The following is a 20,051-nucleotide window of genomic DNA, read 5'->3' as shown; positions in this document are numbered from 1 at the left end:
AATGTCGCAGGTTCGAATACTGCCTCGGGCGTGGATATGTGCGATGTCCTTAGGTTAGTTAGGTTTAAGTAGTTCTAAGTTCTAGGGGACTGATGACCTGAGATGTTAAGTCCCATAGTGCTCAGAGCCATTTCTATTCGTTGATGTTGGCTGGAATGCATGAACCTTGGCTGAACCCAGCGTCAAAAAGGAAGTGGTCACCTAGAGAGGCGACAGAACGAGAAGACCGAGCAATCGCCGGAGAGGCACCAAGAGCCACAGATTCATCATTACCATCGATCAGACGTGCATCTGGTGCTTCAGCGACCGCTAAGGATCATCAATAGGCGGCTCACAGAAAGGGACTGAGCCCACGGCGCCCCCTTGCGCCGGTTACCATTACCTGTATACTTCAAGCAGCCGGTTGCAGTGATATCGGACACATTCGTCCTGGAATGTCAGCTAGTAGCGTAACAGTAAGTGTTGTGCTCCGTAGATAAGATGTCGTGAGTTCGAGTACATTCACTGCTGCATTTATTGCGAATACATAGAAAGAAGGCTCCTTTATTGTATGATTATATAATAGCGGAACAAACAATGGTAGCAGTTACTTCTGTAAAATATCTGGGAGTATGCGTACGGAACGATTTGAAGTGGAATGATCATATAAAATTAATTGTTGGTAAGGCGGGTGCCAGGTTGACATTCATTGGGAGAGTCCTCAGAAAATATAGTCCAGCAACAAAGGAGGTGGCTTACAAAACACTCGTTCGACCTATACTTGAGTATCGCTCATCAGTGTGGGATCCGTACCAGGTCGGGTTCAAATGGTTCAAATGGCTCTGAGCACTATGGGACTCAACATCTTAGGTCATAAGTCCCCTAGAACTTAGAACTACTTAAACCTAACTAACCTAAGGACATCACACACACCCATGCCCGAGGCAGGATTCGAACCTGCGACCGTAACAGTCCTGCGGTTCCGGACTGCAGCGCCAGAACCGCTAGACCACCGCGGCCGGCTCCAGGTCGGGTTGACAGAGGAAATAGAGAAGATCCAAAGAAGAGCGGCGCGTTTCGTCACAGGGTTATTTGGTAAGGATGATAGCGTTACGGAGATGTTTAGCAAACTCAAGTGGCAGACTCTGCAAGAGAGGCGCTCTGCATCGCGGTGTAGCTTGCTGTCCAGGTTTCGAGAGGGTGCGTTTCTGGATGAGGTATCGAATATATTGCTTCCCCCTATTTCTACCTCCCGAGGAGGTCATGAATGTAAAATTAGAGAGATTCGAGCGCGCAAGGTGGCTTTCCGGCAGTCGTTCTCCCCGCGAACCATACGCGACTGGAACAGGAAAGGGAGGTAATGACAGTGGCACGTTAAGTGCCTCCACCACACACCGTTGGGTGGCTTGCGGAGTACAAACGTAGATGTAGACTGGATTGCAGTTGTTTTCAGTGATGAGTCCCGCTTCCAAATGAGCCTCCTACTACCGCCCGAAGACTTGCCTAGAGATTCTGCAGACAACGGTGGACTGTCGCCCGCTGTATGGCTCGACAACCAGGAGTGATGGTCTGGGATGCCTTTTAATTTCATATCAGGACTCCATTCGTTGTCATCCGCGTCATCCTTACAGCACAGCGGTACGTCGACCATATTCTACGCCCCGTTTTGTTGCCATTCACGGCAAGCCATCCGGGGCTTACATTTTAGCAAGATACTGCCCACCCGCTCATGGCGAGAGTTGCTACTGCTTATTTTAGTGCTTGCCAAACCGTACCGTGGCCAGCAAGGTCGCCGTATCTCTTCCAACTAAGAACATTTGGAGCATTATGGGTACGGCCTTCCAATCAGCTTTTGACGATCTAACGCGCCATTTGGACACAGTTTGGCACAATATCGCTCAGGAGGACATCCAGCAACTCTATCAGTCAATGGCAATCCCAAGAAATTCTGGTCGTATGTAAAGTACACAAGCGGCAAGACGCAGTCAATACCTTCGCTGCGCAGTGCCGATGGTACTGTTACCGACGACTGTGCCGCTAAAGCGGAGTTATTGAGCGCAGTTTTCCGAAATTCCTTCACCAGGGAAGACGAATGGAGTATTCCAGAATTTGAAACACGAACAGCTGCTAGCATGAGCTTCTTAGAAGTAGCTACCTTAGGCGTTGCGAAGCAACTCAAATCGCTTGATACGGGCAAGTCTCCAGGTCCAGATTGTATACCGATTAGGTTCCTTTCAGATTACGCTGATACAATAGCTCCCTACTTAGCAATCATATACAACCGCTCGCTCACCGATCGATCTGTACCTACAGACTGGAAAATTGCGCAGGTCGCACCAGTGTTTAAGAAGGGTATTAGGAGTAATACATCGAACTACAGACCTGTATCATTGACGTCGGTTTGCAGTAGGGTTTTGGAGCATATACTGTATTCAAACATTATGAATCACCTCGAAGGGAACGATCTATTGATACGTAATCAGCATGGTTTCAGAAAACATCGTTCTTGTGCAACGCAGCTAGCTCTTTATTCGCACGAAGTAATGGCCGCTATCGACAGGGGATTCCGTATTTCTAGATTTCCGGAAAGCTTTTGACAAAAATGGTGCAAATGGCTCTGAGCACTATGGGACTCAACTGCTGAGGTTATTAGTCCCCTAGAACTTAGAACTAGTTAAACCTAACTAACCTAAGGACACCACACACATCCATGCCCGAGGCAGGATTCGAACCTGCGACCGTAGCGGTCTCGCGGTTCCAGACTGCAGCGCCAGAACGCACGGCCACTTCGGCCGGCAGCTTTTGACACCGTTCCTCACAAGCGACTTCTAATCAAGCTGCGGCCCTATGGGGTATCGTCTCAGTTGTGCGACTGGATTCGTGATTTCCTGTCAGGAAGGTCGGAGTTCGTAGTAACAGACGGCAAATCATCGAGTAAAACTGAAGTGATATCAGGTGTTCCCCAGGGAAGCGTCCTGGGACCTCTGCTGTTCCTGATCTATATAAATGACCTGGGTGACAATCTGAGGAGTTCTCTTAGGTTGTTAGCAGATGATGCTGTAATTTACCGTCTAGTACGGTCATCCGAAGACCAGTATCAGTTGCAAAGCGATTTAGAAAAGATTGCTGAATGGTGTGGCAGGTGGCAGTTGACGCTAAATAACGAAAGAGTGAGGTGATCCACATGAGTTCCAAAAGAAATCCGTTGGAATTCGATTACTCGATAAATAGTACAATTCTCAAGGCTGTCAGTTCAACTAAGTACCTGGGTGTTAAAATTACGAACAACTTGTTGGAAAGACCACATAGATAATACTGTGGGGAAGACGAGCCAAAGGTTGCGTTTCATTGGCAGGACACTTAGAAGATGCAACAAGTCCACTAAAGAGACAGCTTACACTACACTCGTTCGTCCTCTGTTAGAATATTGCTGCGCGGCGTGGGATCCTTACCAGGTGGGACTGACGGAGGACATCGAAAGGGTGCAAAAAAGGGCAGCTCGTTTTGTATTATCACATAGTAGGGGAGAGTGTGGCAGATATGATACGCGAATTGGGATGGAAGTCATTACAGCAAAGACGTTTTTCGTCGCGGAGAACGAGATTGTCTGAGGGTGTGTGTGTAATTTGCCATTTCTCCATTGGAGAAACCTATACAGGGAGCAGATACCTTATCTCTTCAGCAAAGTGCTACCGACTCTCGTAAAAGGGCCACATGAAGTACCTAGATGGTATCAGCACGATGGTCTCGTAAAAGGGCCACATGAAGTACCTAGATGGTATCAGCACGATGGGCGCCCTTTTCAATTCTCCCGTATGGCTGTCAATATGCTCACCCGCTCTTTGCTGCTCTCTAGATAGAAGGCGGACAGGCATTATAAGATACCCTATAATTTCGCCTGATTTTACGCAACTGGCCTATTCTCTGTGGTGAACTCAAAGATGAAGTTTCGATGACCCAATAGGATTTAAAGAACAGCGTTCTCGCAGCATATATAGTGATATAGAAGGAATGTCTTCAGTTTGACCCGAAGTCCTTGCACCAGAGACAGACGGTAAGCATTTCGAACATTTGATGACATAAATCACATGTTAAGGGAATGTTTATGACCATGTTCTTTTGTGATTTTGTTTTTGTTGTTGTTGCTGCTGCTGTTGATGGAATTATTCGGTATAAATTGAAGTTACTATTTAACAATCTTTTTACTCATTGTTTAACGAATCCATTCGATTTCTGACGGACACATTTTTTCAAGATTTTGACGGAAACAAGATGAGAATTGGAATGAAACTTTCGCTCTGTAGCGGAATGTGCGCAGATATGAAACTTCCCCGCAGATTGAAACTGTGTGCCGGACCGAGACTCGAACTCGGGCCTGTGCCTCTCGCGGCCAAGTGCTCCACAGGCTATTGTTTTTCGATATAGTGACGAGGCGCAACGATCATCAGGGGGTAGGGGGGCGAAGTGGTCAGGGGTCACAGTCCGAGGTCTGGCCACGACATCCCCATTACCAATGGCGACCACTGTGTCAAGTTAGGAAACGAATAGAATTTTCCTTGTTTCTCTTTTATTTATTTTTTATTTTTATTATTTTATTGTGACCCAGCTGTGCTCAATAAGGGTAGCCCTAACGGCTTGAGGCCCGCAAACTTTTTGAGCATGACAAAGAATAGAAACAAAAGGGAGGAATAAAGGAGGAATAAAGATAAGTTGGGAGGCGTAGCACGCACTCCGTTGAGCGCGTCTCCTGCTCAGTGTCTGGAATTAGATTGGTACGCCATACCGTTACGAAAAAGTGCGTCGTGAGGTGTCAGGCGCGCACGTCGGATGTCGGGTATGCCCTAACTGACAGGGGGGAGGGCGGAAGTCGTAAATTACACTGTGTAAGTAATTAATAAATTGAGGCGGTAATATAGCGTTCGTTCAAGTGCGGTGTGAGCTTCCAAAACATGGTACCCAAAGTCGAGCTTGGAGAGCGCCCGTTCGCGTAAGAGGTATGCAGTTGTCAGGTCCTGGAGCCATGTGACAGCGTGATGCTTGGTAACTGGAAAATGTTTTTCTTCGGAAGGAGAAGGAATTGCGTGCTGACAGTCGTTGGTGAGGCACGGAGGTAACATGCCAGTGTCCGTTGCACGAGTTGCCAGACATGTGAAACGATGCTCATCAGTATCTTCACTGCCGCATCTAGTACTTAACGGTGATTCGGCCAATCCCATACTGTGAAGTCGCTGGTCTGTCGGAAATTGACGACTGAGCTATCCAAGCACGACTCGCTACCCGTCCTCACTGCTTCACTTCCGCCAGTATCTCATCTCCTACGTTTCGAAATTTACAGAAGCTCTCCTGCGAAGCTCACACTCCTGGAAGAAAGGATGTTGCGGAGACAAGGCTTACCCATAGCCTGGAGGATGTTTCCAGAATGAAACTTTCGCTCTGCAGCAGACTGTGCGCTGATATGCTGTGAGGACGGGTCGTGGGTCGTGCTTGGGTAGCTCAGTCGGTAGAGCACTCGTGCGTGAAAAGCAAAGGTCCTGAGATCGAATTTGGGTCGGGCACACAGTTATAATCTGCCAGGATGTCAAGGTCAGGTTACTATAGTTAACTAGTGTGTCATGCTTAGAGGCCACGCTCTTAACCTCCCAGTTAGTGTGTAGGTCCAACGACACGTAGCCAAATGTGAACAAAATGAATTTTTGAATTAAACTCTGATCAGCAGTTCAGATTACGTAATTCCAGTCGCTTAACTCATTCAAGCTGCAGCTATCTATCGGTCGCGGACACGAAGTTCTACTTGATAGCAGCGGCTTCCGCCTAAGACAGGTATCCGTTTTACGTTCAGGGCAGGCAGATCCTATATTCTAAATATTGTGCTTCCTCTGAGGGGTTGTGGTGAAATTGGGGAGGAGACCAAACAGCAAGGTAATCGGTCTCAGCGGGCCGCTGTGACCAATCGGTTTTAGGCGCTTCAGTCCGGAACCGCGCGGCTGCTACCGTCGCAGGTTCAAATCCTGCGTCGGGCATGGATGTGTGTGATGTCCTTAGGTTAGTTAGGTTTAAGTAGTTCTAAGTCTAGGGGACTGATGACCTCAGATGTTAAGTCGCATAGTGCTCAGATCCATTTGCACAATTTTTTCATCGGTCTCATCGGATTAGGGAAGGATGGGGAAGAAAGTCGGCCGTGTCCTTTCAGAGGAACCATCCCGGCATTTGCCTGAAGCGATTTAGGGAAATCACGGAAACGCAAATCAGGAAGGCCGGAGGCGGGCTTCCTGAGGACGAGTTCGTCTCTTTGAAATCTACAGTACTAGCAGCAGAAACTACTATAGACTATAGTTAAATTAGAAAAAGCGAACATGATACCGATACGTCTGTAAGTAATACTGCTGTGACAAGAGCCAATATTATGCTGTGAGGATTGTTTTATAATTCATCTGGGTGAAAACAGAAAATGATATTTCAAACCAGGCCCGTTCAGGAGGCGGCTAGGCAAGTACGAACACTCACGCTCGCTGTAATATGTGGCTGTCAGACGTCATTATGTAGAGTGACACTCCGTCTTCAGGCCACAAGTGGCCCATCGGGACCATCCGACCGCCGTGTCATCCTCAATGAGGATGCGGATAGGAGGTTCAAATGGTTCAAATGGCTCTGAGCACTATGGGACTTAACATCTATGGTCATCAGTCCCCTAGAACTTAGAACTACTTAAACCTAACTAACCTAAGGACATCACACAACACCCAGCCATCACGAGGCAGAGAAAATCCCTGACCCCGCCGGGAATCGAACCCGGGAACCCGGGCGTGGGAAGCGAGAACGCTACCGCACGACCACGAGATGCGGGCTGCGGATAGGAGGGGCGTGTCGTTAGCACACCGCTCTCCCGGTCGTTATGATGGTTTTCGTTGACCGGAGCCGCTACTATTTGGTCGAGTACCTCCTCAATTGGTATCACGAGGCTGAGTGCACCCCGAAAAATGGCAACAGCTCATGGCGGCCCGGATGGTCACCCAGCCAAGTGCCGACCACGCCCGACAGCGCTTAACTTCGGTGATCTGATGGCAACCGGTGTTTCCACTGCGGCAAGGCCGTTGCCTTCTGTAGAGTGGGGGAAGCACTAACTGTGAGCTGTCGTCAGAGGAATGACAATGTGTTATGTTCGCCGTACTTTTAAACGCAAGCCTACATACTTAATCGAGCAAAGCTTAAAGTTGTCAGTCACTCATTTAAAACAGATGAAAAAGCAGCATTATGTCCGTGTTATGATCTTCAAAGCCAAGGTCAGACACACCAGTATCAATTTATAACAAGTCAGTGGAGGACGCTTAGCTACAGTTCGAACTTACATACATGCAGTGTACAGACAGTTGCGTGAAAACAATAGAACATTCAAGGAAATTTTTCTGATGGCGGCCGCATTAGTGTGTTGAAATTAATAAATGATGCGAGGTGAAAAATGTGTGTCCGATCGGGACTCGAACCCGGATGCTCTGCTTCTCTAGAACGGTCGCCTTAACCGGCGCCCATCCATACAAGCATCTCGACTGACCCAGATTCCCGTCTGGTCATACGCCCTGTCCGTGTACGTTTCGCGCGCAGCGCGACGTGTATTCTCCCGAGAGCAAACGAAACTTGGTGTGCATCCGCACTGAAGAAATCATGTTTAGGCTGTCAATGAAGTATCAACAAAGATAAGTCAGTCGTCAGCTGCACAAGAAGACATTTATTTGGTTTCCTTTAGCGGTTTCGACAGTGTAAACTGTCATCTTCAGAACTTAAATTGACTCAAATCGTTAATAATCCAACGTTAAAGTAAGAATCGGACGGTAGTGTCCTTTGCTACAGAATCGATAAAATAGTAACATCGCTAAAAATATATGATACATACGATAAGTAGCAAACAATACTGTAACAGTATGTCGGTTGACTGTCGCCGCACATATTAGGTACGATGTGAGGTTTAACAGTTTAATTGTTTGCTACTCCACTCGCATATCATGTATTTTTAGCGATGTCACTCTGTTTTATTGATTAAACGACACTAGCGTCCGATTCTTACTTTGACGTTGGTTTACCAATGATTTGTACCAATTTCACTTCTGAAGATGACAGTTTAAACTGTCGAAACCGGTAAAGGAAACCAAATAAAGGTTTCCTTGTGCAGCTGACGACTGGCTTTTTATCTTTGTTGAAATATTCTGCAAATGCCGAACTACAGCTATGAACAAAATCCTATTAAATACTACGTTTATGTGCGTGTGGTGCCTGTTCTGTCGAACATGTTTGACAAAACAGATACCGCGCCTATTATGATTCAGCGGCCGTGAATGTCAGAAATCAGGGAAATTTGTAATAATAAAATAAGTCTTGCAGACTCGTATAGAAAATTTTCTTCATCTAAATTTCCACAACTGTACAAGTTTGCAGCTACGATTGTGTTCGATTTCTGGATCTACCTATCAGCACAAGCATCTTCTTTCCACAATGAAGAGATTGAAACCTACCCGCAGAAGCTCTCTGACAGACTTCTGTTTAAAAGCTTATCGTCGAATCAGCAGTGCAACGAAAACAGTACCAGACATTGATGCTTTAGTGAACAGCAAAATAAGTACATAGTATTCTTTGACATGAATTTATTCCATATGAAACGCGTGAGCAAAATAGTGACGAAAAACATGTTGAAACCAGAATGAGATTTTCACTCTACAGCGGAGTGTGCGCTGATATGAAACTTCCTGGCACATTAAAACTGTGTGCCGGAACGAGACTCGAACTCGGGACCTTTGCCTTTCGCGGGCAAGTCCTCTACCAACAGAGCTACCCAAGCACGACTCACGCTCCGTCCTCACAGCTTTACTTCTGCCACTACCTCGTCTCCTACCTTCCAAACTCTACAGAAGCTCTCCTGCGAACCCTGCAGAACTAGCACTCCTAAAAGAAAGGAGACGAGGTACTGGCAGAAGTAAAGCTGTGAGGACGGGGCGTGAGTCGTGCTTGGGTAGCTCAATCGGTAGAGCACTTGCCCGCGAAAGGCAAAGGTCCCGAGTTCGCGTCTCGGTCCGGCACACAGTTTTAACCTGCCAGGAAGTTTCATGTTGAAACCAATTTACACTTTTTCCGAAAAAGACATTCATCGGAAAGTTGCATTGATCGCAACAAATATCACGTTTCGTATTTATCTTTCACATGTTCTTTGCCTCATCAATTAAAAGAAATGTCTCATTTCATTGTCATTTCTCGTCAGTGCAACAATTTTAGGAGCCACGAAAGACATGAATTTGCCGCCGTGAAGCGATACGTCTCCGTTTCCGCAGGACTATGAACGACCGTAGAATAGACCTTGTGCCACGCTGCGTCGTTCAGATTCCTCCCCCCTCCATTACTCGGAGTGAGCCAGCGGGTTGCTCACTGCTGAGGTGAGGTGTGAGCGCGATCCAGTTAGCCCGAGCTGATACGTACAACAGGCCTGTCTTAAACGGTTCCGGAAATATTTAACATGAACAGCTTAACAATGTCAACTTCTGCAGTAGCTGTAAGAATTTTTTTACCCCTTAATTATCATACTGCCAGATATACCGCATTCTTTCCTTTACGACGCCAGGAAGTTCTGAACCTGGTCACGAAGGTAACGACGTAGCGTGTCCACCATTCACGAAAGCGCTGATAGCACACTGTGCGCGACTAAGGTCTTTGACCGAACGACGTAGTGTTGGTCAGGGTATATCGAAGTTTCGCATTCACGGGACTGGCGGGTGAGAAATCAATGACCTCAGTTTTCTGTTTAGAATGATTCTACAGGAACGCTGCAGCAAAATAAGAGGAGAGAAATTTGATGCAGATAAGCCAACATTCCAATCTAATTGCTTGGGATTTCTGGCCCCTAACAGTTTCAGTTGTGAATTACACGTGTATGTAAACTTTTAGCTCCACCATAATGACCTATCACAATTTGCTCTGCAGCTTTGGAAACAATTGGTTAGTTCGTATGCTTTCTATGTAATTTATCTATATTGAAATACTGAATATTCTTTCTCAGAAACTTTCTCCTCGTGTAACGTGTCCTTATCTCATTTCATTGTCTCAGCTGCAGAGCAATACTGACTGTTCGTTGGTCCTTTATTGCGCTTGTGAACAGTGTCATGAAACAAAACTGTAATCTCAGCGAAACGCTGAATCTGAGATAATGAAAATGAATACCAAAACAAATTAATTTTGTACTCAGTGACAACTATTTAACTGAAACTTAATACTGAAATGCGTTATAAAGGTTACGTAACATGAAGTGCAATGTCTGACTTGAAATACCCACAAAATAAAATATTCCTCAACTGGGAAGAAAATAACTGTTTACGAGTGCCTACACTGTTCACTGTAAATTAATCTGCTTACTAAGCACAAGATCTGAAGATTCTGACTAGGTAGTACGTGCTCTCTGCTCACGATAATGCAGGGAGAGATCTGCCCTGAAAGCAAAGTAACTCACTTCATTCTCAGTATGGTATTTTGTTTCTGCTATACTGACGCTCTCGAAAGCAAATTGAAATCGGCAAATGCAGCAGCCAAAGAAAAATAATTTACTCACTACTAAATTTTTCTTTGCTTGTTAGAATCAATCTGTGGCTGCATGTCGCATAAGATGCAATGTACACACGACAAAATATTTGACACTCCGCAAAGAGTGAGGGTAGGACGATTTTACTTCAAAGAAAATCGCTCTTGAACAATTTAAACTCTGATTACGGTCAAAAACAATTTACAACATAACGTAATACTAATAATTACGAAAATCACTCGTTACAAAAATTAGACATTTAAAACAAGTGCATTGTTTGCAACATATCGGAAACAAATAGATGAAATTAATACCAATCATGAATGTCACTAGTTATCTAAAGGGCAAAAATTGCGTTCAGTTAATAGTTCCGTCAGTTCCTTCACACAAACATTTCATTCTTGTGCATGTATTGGTTGCCTTGAAATATTCCTCCAAAAATCTTCTCCATCCACACAGTCAAGAAAACAAGTTTTCATCTCCATAATAAAATATTCCAGTTAATCTCTCCCAGATTCACACATATCAGATCTCATTCTCTAAAACTCAACTGCTCAGTGCTATGCATCAAGTAAGAATGTCTTAGCGCACCACAGATTACATTAAAGACAAGAGTCAAAGATCTTATGCCCTACTCGTGCAGTGCGTTCATGTATCTTTGTCCCAGTAACAGTCATAGGCTAACATAACTTGCGACACTTCGCCTCGTTTTTGTTAGCGGCAGTTACCAAGCAAACGACACTTATGACTATGATATCGGATGTGTGCTAATACTAACATTTACACTGATTTGTAACACAGTTTTTACAATAGGGAGTGTATGTAGTGCCATAAAAATCGCCAATAACAAAAAATGACACGATTTTTCATTCTTTGGTTTGAGGTACGAAACGGTAGATTACAGGACAGTTTATTTAGGATTCTCTTGTAACGTAGACTGCAATGACGGATAGAGCAAGAAGGACGTCAAATGCGAACCAGCATTGGCAAAAAAGGCCAAGAGAAGTCTACTACACTGAAGAACCAAAGAAACCGCTACACATGCCTAATATCGTGTAGGGCCCCCGCGAGCACGCAGAAGTGCCGCAACACGATGTGGCAGGGACTCAGCTAATGTCTGAAATAGTGCTGGAGGGAACTGAAACCTGCAGGGCTGTCCCTAAATCCGTAAGAGTACGAGGGGGTGGAGATCTCTTCTGACCAGAGCGTTGCAATGAAATGGGGGGGGGGGGGGGGTTTGGTGGCCAGCGGAAGTGTTTAAACTCAGAAAAGTGTTCTTGGAGCCACTCTGTAGCAATTGTGGACGTGTGGGGTGTCGCATTGTCCTGCTGGAATTGCCTAAGTCCGTCGGAATGTACAATGGACATGAATGGATGCAGGTGATCAGGCATTATGCTTACGTACAAGTCACCTGTCAGAGTCGTATCTAGACGTATCAGGTGTCCCATGTCACTCCAACTGCACACCCCCCACACCATTAAAGAGCCTCCACCAGCTTGAAGAGTCCCCTGCTGACATGCAGGGTCCATGGATTTATGAGGTTGTCTAGATACACATCCACGTCCACCCGCTCGGTAAAATTTGAAACTAAACTCGTTCGACCAGGCAACATGTCTCCAGTTATCAACAGTCCAATGTGGATGTTGCTGGGCCCAGGCGAAGTGTAAAGCTTTGTATCGTACAGTGATCGGCTCCGAAAGCCCATATCGATGATGTTTCGTAGAATGGTTCGCACACTGACTCTTCCTGATGGCCCAGCATTGAAATCTGCAGCAGTTTGCGGAAGGGTTGCACTTGTCACGTTGAACGATTCTCTTCAGTCGTCGTTGGTCCCGTTCTTGCAGGATCTTTTTCCGGCCGCAGTGATGTCTGTGATTTAATGTTTTACACGATTCCTGATATTCATGGTACACTAGTGAAATGGTCGTACGGGAAAATCTCCACTTCATCGCTACTTTGGAGATGCTGTGTCCCATCGCTCGTGCGCCGACTATAACACCATGTACAGACTCACTTAAATCTTGATGACCAGACATTTTAGCAGCAGTAAGCGATCTAACGACTGCGCCTAGAACTTGTTCTCTTATACAGGCGTTGCCGACCAGAGCGCCGAATTCTGCATGTTTACATATCACTGTATTTGAATACGCATACATATACCAGTTTCTTTGGCACTTCAGTGTATCATCAATTATAGGCCCTAATTTGACGAATAAATTTATGAGAATGTATGTTTGGAGCAACGCATTGTATGGTAGTGAAACATAACTGCGGAAAAGCGGAACAAAAGACAACCGAAGCATTTGAGGCGGGGTGCTGCAGACGAATGTTGAAAATAGGTGGACTAATGAGATAAGGAATGAGGATGTTCTTCGCAGAACCGGAGAGGGAAAGAATATATGGAAACCACTGACAAGGAAAAGGGATAGGATGATACGACATCTGTTACATGAAGTACTAGAGAGAGCTGTAGAGAGTAACAACTACAGTGGAAGACAGAAATTGGAGTACAGCCAGCAGATAATTGAGGACGTAGGTTGCAAGTGTTTTGCTGAGTCTGAGATGAAGAGGTTGGCACAGGAGAGGAATTCTTGGTGGGCCGCATCAAACCAGTAACAAGACTGATGACCAAAAAAGAGACTGGTTAACCAGGAATCAAGGAACGGGACGTTAAAACATTCCACAATGCCTTTCAAGTTGCATCCGCACAAACCATTGATGGAGATCAAAGGGGTGGAACGGGATGTCTATGTCAAGGATTCTCGAGATGTAACTTTCGACGCCGGTGTGGGCCGGAGGAGAGTGACGGAGTCTGAAGCTATTCTCGCAGCGCTCACTCATGTTATGGTTGAGGAGTTAATGCCTTTGTGTCTTCTTTACCCTGCTTGCTTAGGTTTCGTGCCACGTTGTGAAAGTTCCATGTGACTTAGATTTTGTCCTTGGGCGTTCTTCCGCAAAAGAGGCCTAAACTCTGAAAGCTAAAAATAATTTAGGTTTTACAATTCATGGACAAAGAAATCTACACTTTGCATAAATAATATCATAAAGAGATAAACAGTGGTCATTAAAAGTCTTTTAAACAGTCAAATTGTCATCTCACTTGAAGGAGAGAAATGAAGTTATTTTTGACGTTATTTGATACCGGTAAAGCCTGCAAAACACAATCGGTATGGTAAAAAGGCTCAGTGTGTTGTATTTCGTTGTCCAGTGGGAATCTACCTTCAAATGGCTCTGAGCACTATGGGACTTAACATCTATGGTCATCAGTCCCCTAGAACTTAGAACTACTTAAACCTTACTAATGTAAGGACATCACACAACACCCAGTCATCACGAGGCAGAGAAAATCCCTGTCCCCGCCGGGAATCGAACCCGGGAACCCGGGCGTGGGAAGCGAGAACGCTACCGCACGAGCACGAGCTGCGGACAATCTACCTTCACTGCTGTACTTCACTACAAAAAGGTAGTTAAATTTTCCACTAACTGAGTGAGAGGGCGCTGTGGTTAAGGCACTGAACTTGCAGGTACGATAACTTGGGCTCAAATCCCTGTCCGCCATCCAGATCCAGGTTTCTAGTGGTTTCCTGAATCACCTAATACCTTCGGAAAGAAGCCATGGATTTGACCACCGCTATTTTTGAGTCATCAGTCATCTAACTGAATTGATGCGATCCGCCACGAATTCCTCTCTTATGCCAATCTCTTTATCTCAGAGCAGCGCTAGCGACCTACACTCCTGGAAATTGAAATAAGAACACCGTGAATTCATTGTCCCAGGAAGGGGAAACTTTATTGACACATTCCTGGGGTCAGATATATCACATGATCACACTGACAGAACCACAGGCACATAGACACAGGCAACAGAGCATGCACAATGTCGGCACTAGTACAGTGTATATCCACCTTTCGCAGCAATGCAGGCTGCTATTCTCCCATGGAGACGATCGTAGAGATGCTGGATGTAGTCCTGTGGAACGGCTTGCCATGCTATTTCCACCTGGCGCCTCAGTTGGACCAGCGTTCGTGCTGGACGTGCAGACCGCGTGAGACGACGCTTCATCCAGTCCCAAACATGCTCAATGGGGGACAGATCCGGAGATCTTGCTGGCCAGGGTAGTTGACTTACACCTTCTAGAGCACGTTGGGTGGCACGGGATACATGCGGACGTGCATTGTCCTGTTGGAACAGCAAGTTCCCTTGCCGGTCTAGGAATGGTAGAACGATGGGTTCGATGACGGTTTGGATGTACCGTGCACTATTCAGTGTCCCCTCGACGATCACCAGTGGTGTACGGCCAGTGTAGGAGATCGCTCCCCACACCATGATGCCGGGTGTTGGCCCTGTGTGCCTCGGTCGTATGCAGTCCTGATTGTGGCGCTCACCTGCACGGCGCCAAACACGCATACGACCATCATTGGCACCAAGGCAGAAGCGACTCTCATCGCTGAAGACGACACGTCTCCATTCGTCCCTCCATTCACGCCTGTCGCGACACCACTGGAGGCGGGCTGCACGATGTTGGGGCGTGAGCGGAAGACGGCCTAACGGTGTGCGGGACCGTAGCCCAGCTTCATGGAGACGGTTGCGAATGGTCCTCGCCGATACCCCAGGAGCAACAGTGTCCCTAATTTGCTGGGAAGTGGCGGTGCGGTCCCCTACGGCACTGCGTAGGATCCTACGGTCTTGGCGTGCATCCGTGCGTCGCTGCGGTCCGGTCCCAGGTCGACGGGCACGTGCACCTTCCGCCGACCACTGGCGACAACATCGATGTACTGTGGAGACCTCACGCCCCACGTGTTGAGCAATTCGGCGGTACGTCCACCCGGCCTCCCGCATGCCCACTATACGCCCTCGCTCAAAGTCAGTCAACTGCACATACGGTTCACGTCCACGCTGTCGCGGCATGCTACCAGTGTTAAAGACTGCGATGGAGCTCCGTATGCCACGGCAAACTGGCTGACACTGACGGCGGCGGTGCACAAATGCTGCGCAGCTAGCGCCATTCGACGGCCAACACCGCGGTTCCTGGTGTGTCCGCTGTGCCGTGCGTGTGATCATTGCTTGTACAGCCCTCTCGCAGTGTCCGGAGCAAGTATGGTGGGTCTGACACACCGGTGTCAATGTGTTCTTTTTTCCATTTCCAGGAGTGTATTTCCTCATTTATTTTCTGGATTTGTTCCAATTCTTGTCCTGCTTTATAGTTTTTACCCTCTACAGCTCCCTCTAGTACCATGAAAGTCTTAACAGACGTTCCATCATTCTATCCCTTCTTCCTGTCCATGTTTCTCCTGTCTGATTCTCCAGAGAACCATCTCATTCCTTACCTTATGAGTCCACCCAGTTTTCAACGTTCTTCTCTAGCATCACATCTCAAATGCTTCGATTCTCTCGTTTTCAGATTTGTGCACAGTCCATGCTCCACAACCATAGAGCGCTGTGCTCCAAACGTACATTCTGAGGAATTTGTTCCTCAAATTAAGGCCTATGGTACCAGTAGACTACTCTTGGCCAGGAATGAACTTTTTGGTAGTGCTAGTCTACTTTTTATGTCCTCGTGCCACGTCCGTCATGGGTTATTTTGCTGCCTACGTAGAATAATTCCTTAACTTCATCTGTTTCGCCATCAAAAGCCCAGATGTTTAGTTTCTGACTGTTCTCCAATTCTGCTATTTCTCATTACTTTCGCCTTTCTTCGATTTACTCGTAATCCATATTCCGTATTCTTTAGACTATTCGTGCCATCTGGCAGATCTTGATAATTCTTCTCCACTTGCACTGAGAATAACGACATACATCGAATGTTATCATTGATATCCCTTCACCTCGAATTTTAATTTCATGGCTATAAGAAACCTCAAAGAAAGCAATATAATTAGCAACCTCAAACATACTCTTAATAGAATATAAGGAAAAGTTTCGCCACGTGAACAAGACAAGGAGAAAAACCCCACAGTGAATGCGAGTGAAGTGGGAATATGTTGGCTTGTGTACATATCGTTGGCAACACTCTCACTTTAATGCAACTTAGAAGTCTGAGTCAGTCCGGGGAGTGTGCGCAAATGGCGAAGTGGTGAAGGCGACCGCTCACGATAGGCAGGAAGTCCTGCTTTGAGTCGCAGTCCGGCACAGATTTTCTCATACCACTACTGGGTAGTAGAACTATACCGTACACAGCAAGGAAGTAGCGGTCAGCGAATTAATTTCGATAACAAAAAAGGTATTGTTACCCTGTTTGCATACCTGGCGCAGGTCGAAGACTTAGGTTTAGGCAACTACAGATTTTGTTACACTTTAATAAGTAACTGTAAGATATTTTGTGCCCAAAATACAGCAGTAATTTCATAGCACAGCATAATAAAATGATGAAACGATTGTCTGGCGTTAATGGCCTGCAGGTACCCAGTCTGGGGTAGTAAGGCCGGCCAGTGTAAGTCTTTCCAGAGGCCGCAGGCAGATCAGCATTATGTTCCATAGTGAGTACTAACGAGAGTTCTGTAAGCGAAATAATGGCTCAAAGTCTTCAGAGTCTGAGCCAATTGTGCAAGACCGCATAGTAGTGGAAACAATAATGGACGTCACGTATATTCCAAGACCAGTCCAGTACCCAAGGTTTCTGCGATGGGGCCTTTACCATATCCCTTCTTATTTTCTATTCGTTTTTCCTTCATACTACATTTCAATTGTCTTCAGTTTCTCTCCATAGAGTATATCTTTTGCATGAGGTGACAAGTCATGGTATACCTCCTAATATCCTGTCGGACCTCCTTTTCCTCGGCGTAGTGCAGCAAATGAACGTAGCAGAAATATGGAGCCATGATGCGTGTATATCCGTCTACAGTTGCAGAAGTGTCGCTGGTGCAGAATTTCGTGCACGAACTGATCTCGCGAATATGTCCCACAAATGTTCGATGGGAATCATGTTGGGCGATCTGGGTGGCCAAATCATTCGCTCGAACTCCCCAGAATATTCATCAGACCAGTTGCGAACAGCCGTGGCCCGTTGACATGGCACATTGTCATCCATAAAACTTCCATCGTTGATTGGGAACAAGCAGCCGAACATAACCATTTCCAGGCAATGATCGGTTCAGCTGAAGCAGAGGACCCAGTCCATCCCATGTAAACACAGCCCACACCATTATGGAGCCACCGCAGCTTGCACAGAACCTCGTTGACAACTGCGAGCCATGGATTCGTAGGGTCTGTGCCACAATCGAACCCTACCATCAACTCTTACCAACTGAAACCGGGGCTCATCTGTCCAGGGCACAGTTTTTCAGTCGCCAGGGCTCCAACCGATTTATGTTCACAAGCCAAGGAGAGGCGCTACAGGCACTTTGCTGTTACCAAAGACACTCGCATGGGTCGTCTGTCACCATAGCCCACTAACGCCAAAAATCGCCTAACAGATAATTTCGTCGTACGTCCCACGTTGATTTCTTCGATTGTTTCATTCATTGTTGCTTGTCTGTTACGCAAACGCCGTTGCTCACGGTCGTTAGGTGAAGGTCGTCTGCCACGGCGTTGTCCGTGGTGAGAGGTGATGCGTGAATTTTGATATTCTCGCCACTCTTCGTGGCACTGTGCATCTTTGAGTAATGAGTTCGCTAACGATTTCCGAATTGGAATGTCCCATGTGTCTAGCTCCAACTATCATTTCGCAGTCTGTCTGTTAATTCCCGTTGTGCAGCCACAATCACGTCGGACACCTTTTCACATGAATCACCTGGGTACCAACACAGCTCCTCCAAGGCACTGCCCTTTTGTAAATTGTGTACGCGAGACTAACGCCATCTGTATATGTACGTATTGCTACCCCACGACTTTTATCACCTCCGTGCAGATCTTCAGTCTGAGTCGTATGTGCAATACCGCAGTGATATGAAAACAGTAATCCAGTGCATGTAACTAGCCGTGGCGAGTAGACTCGACGTATATTCCAATGCCACAACCCAATGGTTGCTGCGATGGGGCCTTAACCCATCTCTTTTTATCATCTATTCGGTCTTGCTTCTTTCCGTCTTATAGTTTGTAATTAGGCTGTTTAGGTTTTTATGTTGGTAACGCCACATAGTGCTCTGTATGAAAATCGCTGACTGCGCTGTGTGCAGTCTGTGGCTGGTTGGACTCATTGTTGAATTATTCGCTTGTGTAGTGTTGGGTAGTTGATGTAAACAGCCGTAGCGTTGCACAGTTGGAGGTGAGCCGCCAGCAGTGGTGGATGTAGAGAGAGAGATATATGCCAGAGTTTTGATAGGTTACTATAAGGGGACGATCTGCACGTTTGTCCGCCAGAAAAAGGAAATTTGTAAAGATGGATGTCATGAACTGATAAACATATGACTTTTGAACACCATTAAGGTAAATACATTGTTTATTCTGTGTCAAAATCTTTCATTTGCTAACTATGCCTGTCAGAAGTTAGTGTCTTCAGTAGTTAGAATCTTTTATTTAGCTAGCAGTATTGGCGCTCGCTGTATTGCAGTAATTCGAGTAACGAAGATTTTTGTGAGGTAAGTGTTTCATGAAAGGTATAGGTTATTGTTAGTCAGGGCCATTATTTTGTAGGAATTATTGAAAGTCAGATTGCGTTGCGCTAAAATATTGTATGTCAGTTTAGTGATGATCAGAATAAGCAAAGAGAAAACTGTTTGAGTACGTTGAGTTTCGCTCAGTTGTTTGAAAATCATATAACGTAGTTTACCAGCATAGTCATTCATAATTTTTCTAAGGGGATGTTTCAAGTTAAATGTCTTCAGTTTTGCTGTATAGTTCCTATATTTCAAATTAAGTGGTAATAGGCTGCACAAAACACGATCTGAGCAGTCACTGATTCAGTTAATGCACTATCAGCTAACAGTATACACAAATAGTGAATGAGTGTGTTTATGATTTTCAGTTCTATAATTAATGGAATGTAAGAGTCCGTCATAGTATCCAGACTGCTGGTCGTAAATAAATTTGAAAAACAAGCTCTTACTCCTTCAATAATGACACTGTTATTGACGAGACGTGTACTCGCAACTATCTCCCGCCGTTTCTCTGGTGTCCAAGAATAGTACAACGTTTATGTAATCGGCGGCATCGCTAGGCGTTAGTATTTGAAAACAGCGTGGTGTGCTGGTTCTCCTGTAGCGCCTGTTGCTTTCTGTCTCGGACTTGGTGGGGAAAGGAGCATCCGCTGCCTTGAGCAGCTCAGCGTGGAGGGGGAAAGCCGCGCGTCTGCCCTAACGGATATTCGCGTCTGCAAGGCGACCGCAGGGGACAGGAAAGCGCATCGAGAGAGAGAGCGCTGGGGGAGCGGTGTTATCTTACTGACAGCGCTTGTTTACAAGATGAAGAGATTCGCTTTTTCCATTGTCAGCTTTCTTTCGCAACGTTTTATGAGCTGTATAGCCCTTTACAACTCGTACTCGTCAAACGCTACATCGCCGAAAGTCCAGGCACTCCTGACAGGCTGTGTGTGGCGTCAGGCTATGAGTCTCAGAATACAGAAAGCACCAAAATGGTACATTG

General features: G+C 46.1%; 1 protein-coding gene and 1 pseudogene across 3 annotated transcripts in view; one reads left to right on the top strand and one right to left on the bottom strand.

The window, feature by feature from the left end:
- LOC126262278 (V-type proton ATPase 116 kDa subunit a 1) overlaps positions 1-20,051 on the top strand; it is a 670,786-nt gene that overhangs the window by 33,850 nt on the left and 616,885 nt on the right. The window lies entirely within an intron of this gene.
- Positions 6,958-7,075, bottom strand: LOC126263942 (5S ribosomal RNA; annotated as a pseudogene).

The sequence above is a fragment of the Schistocerca nitens genome, chromosome 6, assembly GCF_023898315.1.
Source record: "Schistocerca nitens isolate TAMUIC-IGC-003100 chromosome 6, iqSchNite1.1, whole genome shotgun sequence".
Taxonomy (NCBI): domain Eukaryota; kingdom Metazoa; phylum Arthropoda; class Insecta; order Orthoptera; family Acrididae; genus Schistocerca; species Schistocerca nitens.
This window is presented reverse-complemented; position numbering and strand designations above follow the sequence as displayed.